This window comes from Nerophis ophidion, unplaced genomic scaffold (assembly GCF_033978795.1).
Source record: "Nerophis ophidion isolate RoL-2023_Sa unplaced genomic scaffold, RoL_Noph_v1.0 HiC_scaffold_36, whole genome shotgun sequence".
NCBI classification, from domain to species: domain Eukaryota; kingdom Metazoa; phylum Chordata; class Actinopteri; order Syngnathiformes; family Syngnathidae; genus Nerophis; species Nerophis ophidion.
Genome location: NW_026906958.1, coordinates 281,977 through 288,165, shown reverse-complemented (window position 1 = coordinate 288,165; position 6,189 = coordinate 281,977). Strand labels below are relative to the sequence as shown.

At 39.7% G+C, this 6,189-nt stretch overlaps 3 non-coding genes across 3 annotated transcripts; 2 read left to right on the top strand and 1 right to left on the bottom strand.

The window, feature by feature from the left end:
* Nucleotides 1-223: 223 nt before the first annotated feature.
* On the top strand, nt 224-310 carry trnay-gua (transfer RNA tyrosine (anticodon GUA)). The gene is given in 2 exon segments: nt 224-260; nt 275-310. It is a non-coding gene; the product is annotated as a tRNA-Tyr (tRNA).
* Nucleotides 311-1,134: 824 nt separating this feature from the next.
* trnaf-gaa (transfer RNA phenylalanine (anticodon GAA)) lies at nt 1,135-1,207 on the top strand. Its single transcript has one exon. It is a non-coding gene; the product is annotated as a tRNA-Phe (tRNA).
* Nucleotides 1,208-1,816: 609 nt separating this feature from the next.
* trnak-uuu (transfer RNA lysine (anticodon UUU)) lies at nt 1,817-1,889 on the bottom strand. Its single transcript has one exon. It is a non-coding gene; the product is annotated as a tRNA-Lys (tRNA).
* Nucleotides 1,890-6,189: the final 4,300 nt, after the last annotated feature.

Sequence of the window (6,189 nt, the reverse complement as noted above, 5' to 3'; positions counted from 1 at the left end):
ATTTTGGTATATTTTTAATTACATCTGCGGTCCCCTCCAAGGTTTCTCATTGTCATCCCATTGGGTTGAGTTTTTTCTTGCCCTGATTTGGGATCTGAGCCAAAGATGTTGTTGGGGCTTGTGCAGCCCTTTGAGACACTTGTGATTTAGGTCAACTAAGTCAACTTTGATTGTTTGATACTAAAGTGACTCAAAAATCAGAGTTAGTATGAGGTGATGCTAACCTTCGATAGCTCAGTTGGTAGAGCGGAGGACTGTAGTTGCTCATGCTGAAATCCTTAGGTCGCTGGTTCAAATCCGGCTCGAAGGATTACTCTTTTTTTTTAAATAATTAAATCAAGATAAACAACACAAGATACACTTACAATTAGTGCACCAACCCAAAACATCCCTCCCTCATTCTCACTCATTCATACATTACATTTCTGTGTGATGTGGTTCAAATAAGAATCCAAATAATGTCTTACATCCTGAGGATGTAAACTGTGTGTTGTTTTGGCGTAAGATATTTACCAAACACAACCTGTCCTACAGTAAGAGGTTTCTTTCTGTAGGGATAGTGATGCAATGGATTATGTGTCTCACTACGGACTAGAAGATTCTAGGTTCAACTCCTGGCCAGCCTGCTGTTGTTTGTTAACTCAACTGAAACAGTATTCTGTACAATTTTAGGGGGAGTTTATTTTGCTTTTTTTTTAAATCTACTAACTGAAACATGTGTTTGTTTTCTCTTTATTATTGCGAATGTATAACTGGTAGTTGTATCTGTTCTTATACCATTTAAACTATCTTTCTTCCAAGCATGGTTCATCTACACTTGAATAATTAATTATTAGCCAGCTAAGAACTTTTGAACATTTCTAAAAAATCTGCCAAATGTTTGCAACAATCATAACATTCTCGGTAGTAAAACATTCTTCAGAAGCATTTTGGTACATTTTTTAGAGACCCTGAAATGCTCAGTCATGGAGTGTAAGACATTCTTTTTGAGCTTCCGGGATTCAAGTACCTGTTCTGCTGACCAATACTAGACTTTGAGACCCCTTGGAAAGACCTCCTTCCACCCCTCAAAAGTCACCAATAGGGCAGACCTTGGTTACATTTGAATGTGTAAACCCAAGCAAATGTTGTATAGCTGAAATAGCTCAGTTGGGAGAGCGTCAAACTGAAGATCTGAAGGTCCCTGGTTCAATCCCGGGTTTCAGCACAACTCGGTGAGTTTCCAAATCAAATCTTCTTACTAAAAAGCCTTCTGTGGCTCTTACAATACTGAAATGGTCTCCCTGACCTGCCAACCTTGCTGGTGGAATCCTAGTATCAGTAGTGACACACCTTTCCTCTCTTTTTAATTTGGACAAGCGTTACGTGGTTTAACGGTGTATCGTTCCTTAAGCCAATGTTTGGTCTTTAACTGAGCCTTACATCGGGCTGTTTCAAACACAAATTTGTTGCCTTAAGGGTTTGTCTTGGACTGTATAACTTGAAAGTGAGAGTAATAAAGCTGAGCTCAGTGTGAGGTGAAGGTGCATCTAACACACCTACAGCAAAATATTAACCACAACTTTTTCATACAGATACACTGTCTAACAATTTGTGTTTAAGGTATTGTGGTTAAACCTTCAGATGATCACACTAACGCTCTCCCACCTGAACTAAAGTGGATGTGAGGGATGTTTTTGAATTTCAGTTTTTCAAATGAAATAGAGAAAAAAACAATCATTGTTGAAAACTGTTTAAAATTAAATATAGATTCGAAGGACTGCTGCAGGGGGGTAAAGGGACATTTTTTGAGAATTGTATGGAGGTCAGCATCAGCCACTTGAACAGGGACTTGAACCCTGGACCCTCAGATTAAAAGTCTGATGCTCTGCCGACTGAGCTACCCAGGACCTTGATATGCTGATATGTCCAACATCTGAGAGAACATCCATATTGGCAATCTCAGGTGAAAGTGAATTAGTCAGCATGTTCAGTGACAAGCTGGGAACTGTCAAAGTTCAAGCTCCCCAAGTGCTTGAACACAAAGCTCATTTTTGACAGATAGGCCAGTTTTACATCCTCATCAACAAAGAAGGTTTTGACCAAAAAAGAAGCTCCTCTCCCGAAGTTGCCAACTCTGAGCTGGATTTAACTTGGATGCTCCCCAGAGTTTTGCCAGAAGCATTTTGTTTCAATTTTTAGTGGAGGTTAGCTGCAACAGGTAGAGCTGGTGAAGGCCCAGGCTGCAACAAATAGAAGGTCACTAGATTTTAAAGTCCAACATAAGCAGTCAGTAAAGCCCTGTTTTGGTAGTAAGCCTCATGTAAACTGTGTGTTCCTTTGCCTAAGATGTTTACAATATACAACCTGTACGAAATTACAGGGCACGGAGCTAGTGGTGCAATGGATAACATGTCTGACTACGGATCAGAAGATTCTAGGTTCAACTCCTGACTAGCTCGTTGTTTTTTGTTAATTGAACTGAAACAAAATTCAGTGCTGTTTCTTCGGGAGTGTTTTTTTGCATTTAAAATAAATATCTACTAACTGGAACATGCATTTTTTTTATGTTTTATTATTGTGAATAGATAACTGGAAGTTGTATCTGTTGTTATACTCGGGACATTCATTTAGAATAAAGTGGATGAGGAAAAATGTGACACAAAACAAATCTTACCTGAGCACGCCTTCCTCTTGTTAGAGTAAAACATGTTGGGGCTTGGTCACTAGCATTCAAACTAGATGTGACTATTCTGTCTATGAACATGAACAGGGAAAGCAAACACATTATCATTCAGGATGGTTTGTTACAGCTGTGATTGGTATAGTGGTTAGTACTCTGTGTTGTGGCTGTAGTAACCCTGGTGTGACTCCGGGTCATGGCACCATACCCTTCCTGTACTTTTTTGATGATTTTTGAAAAAAGAGGTATCTTGTTCCCTCTGGTAAGTGGTTGAACAAGATGTGAAACCAACCAGGTACTCTGGTGAAATTAAAAATATCTATTTGATGTCATTACAGTATTGTCCTTGATGCATCATTTAATATGACTGATGTGTGCTTTGTGCTGTTACTTTATCACTTGGTAAAATTGTATTATAAACTCAGTCAATCGATCAAAACTTTCTTTCTTTTATTTCTTTCTTGTGTTTATTCCGAACATGAACATACTTACAACATAATACATCAGACACTTTAATACCATTTCACATTACATCATGTCCGAAAAGGAGTAGGAAGAAGCAAAGCTTATTTAATCCTACCCCTTTCCCACTTCAGAGCGTTTACAAATATATACATTCATTTACTGACCTTTTTTGTAGTAAAATAGTGAAATGACATCCGTGAATGAGTAATACAACAGTTTTGTAATATGTAATTCATTAATTCAGTCATTATTAGTGTACTGAGATGAAGAATATCTTATTTTCAATTATGTTGAAGTTTTTCTCATAATTCCTCTTCTTTGTACTTTATAAGCACTATTAATCTGAACAACCTCTTAAACTGGATCATATCAGTACAATTTTTAAGTTCATTACTTAATCCATCCATCAATCCATCCATCTTCTTCCACTTAACCGAGGTCAGGTCACGGGCGCAGCAGCCTAAGCAGGGAAGCCCAGACTTCCCTCTCCCCGGTCACTTTGTCCAGCTCTTCCCGGGGGAACCCAAGGCGTTCCCAGGCCAGCCGGGAGACATAGTCTTCCCAACGTGTCCTGGGTCTTCCCCGTGGCCTCCTACCGGTTGGACGTGCCCTAAATCCTGACCAGATGCCCGAACCACCTCATCAGGCGCCTCTCCATGTGGAGGAGCAGTGGCTTTACTTTGAGGTCCCCTCGGATGACAGAGCTTCTCACCCTATCTCTAAGGGAGAGACCCACCACCCAGGTGGAGGAAACTCATTTGGGCCGCTTGTACCCGTGATCTTGTCCTTTCGGTCACAACCCAAAGCTCATGACCATAGGTGAGGATGGGAACGTAGATCGACCGGTAAATTTAGAGCTTTGCCTTTCGGCTCAGCTCCTTCTTCATCGATACAGCGTGCGCATTACGATCCGCCTGTCGATCTCACCATCCACTCTTCCCTCACTCGTAAACAAGACTCCGAGGTACTTGAACTCCTCCACTTGGGGCAGGGTCTCCTCCCCAACCCGCAGATGGCACTCCACCCTTTTCCGGGCAAGAACCATGGACTCACACTTGGAGGTGCTGATTCTCATCCCAGTCGCTTCACATTAGGCTGCGAACCGATCCAGTGAGAGCTGAAGATCCTGGCCAGATGAAGCCATCAGGACCACATCATCTGCAAAAAACAGAAACATAATCCTGCAGTCACCAAACCGGGTCCCCTCAACGCCTTGACTGCGCCTCGAAATTCTGTCCATAAATGTTATGGACTTGAATCCTGGAAGTCAGAATGAAAGTCTGATGTTCTTATAACAGAGCACTTCAGGGTTTCTTCACAACACGTAAAAATAAATAAAAATGAAGCAAGATGCTTCTGGCAACATTTTACTTGCATATTTGACCCCGTTCTTGGAAATACTGGTAGATTTGATTGACATGTGTTGCTTTCTTGACACAGAGCCAGTTCAAAGCAATGTTCTCAAATGTTTAGCAGGGTTAAGGTCCAGTCTCCGGAACGGACATTCCAGAAACCTGCCTGAAACCCTTTGAAAACAGTTTTTATGTGTGTTTAATATTGTTGTCTTGTTGGAAAAGCTGCTTGTGTACAAAGATCAGCCTTTTCACTCCTGATTGGAGGTGAGGCAAAGTCTCATCTGACCAGTAAACTTTTCTCCCAAAACTGCCTTGGGTTCAAGCACTTGGCGGGCTTGAGGTTTGACAGTTTCCACTCTGTCACTAAACATCCATCCATCCATTTTCTACTGCTTATCACTTAAAACTGGACAATTCAAGGCATGAGCCGACTACAGCAGTGATGAACAAACAATATGAAAGTAGGTTTGAGGTTCTAGGTCACATGACTAAAGCTACTGACAATTGAAATGTTCTTAGTGAGCTAATGACAAGTACTTTATTGACGGTCCCTTAAAGTAAAGCACTTGTCAGCAGGGACTGACAGACGTGGCATGAGTTTTCAAACAGTCAGCCTGGCTGGATGTTGAATGTCTGTTGAATATCCAACTTGGAACTCATTTGACCTCTGGTTGGCATTTGGAGATCACTCCAGCAGCACTGAGAGCAGTCTGAGTCAAACTACCTTGAGATAAATGTTGCAATTGTCAATGCCAACAAAGAAATGGACTCAAAAAACGCTATAGAAGTCATGGTAGCTTGATGCTAATATACATTGGCTTTGCTATTGACATGCTACTGATTAGCATTAGCAATTTCTCATGACGTTAACACCCACCAAATGAGTTAATTAAAACTATAACTAAGATGAATGTTAGAATCAGACAGCTGGTGCATAATAAATCCAATATATTCAGTATTAACACTTTTTTGGGCGCAACAAAAAACATTATGAATTTACACTACAGCCATCTAGCGTACTGGACTTGCAAATGTAAATAAAGCTACATGTAAATGATGATATGAAAACAAAAAAACAAAAAACAAAGGGTAACGAAAGGACTGCAGTTATCAATAATAATCTTATTTTTAAATTTTGCAATACAAATTTATCACAAACAATCAATATTATTAACACACACAAAAGTACCAAAAAGTCGTACTGTTGAGGACTGGTATTGATTTGGAGGTACTGGAATTTGTTCCGAATCGGTTGAAATGTGAACAGTACCCATCCCTACCAGCAAGTGTTGTTGTACTGGAAACTAATTTACAAACACAACTTCATCACACACAATACTCCACTATGGAATTGTTCTTATATTAAAATGAGAAACAAATCCATCTCCGAACAGCAATGGTTTGAAAAAGGCATTTGGTCGCTGATGTACTTATTGACTGATAACATTTTTATTATTTGATTATTTCATGAAGTACAACCTGGAACAAGAAAAATACTCATAACTTAAAAGTTTCCATTCTTTCTAAGGCAAAAGAGTTAATGAAAGAAAAAAAGTCGGAATTGACCACTTAAAGTCATATTTTGGATGTTGTTTTGCAATTGCAGACAACACTTGTTCGATCTGTGATTGGGAAACACAATAAACAGTTTATTTTAAGAATGTATGCAAAGTAAATCTCTGTGGGATGATGTACAATATTGGCTTT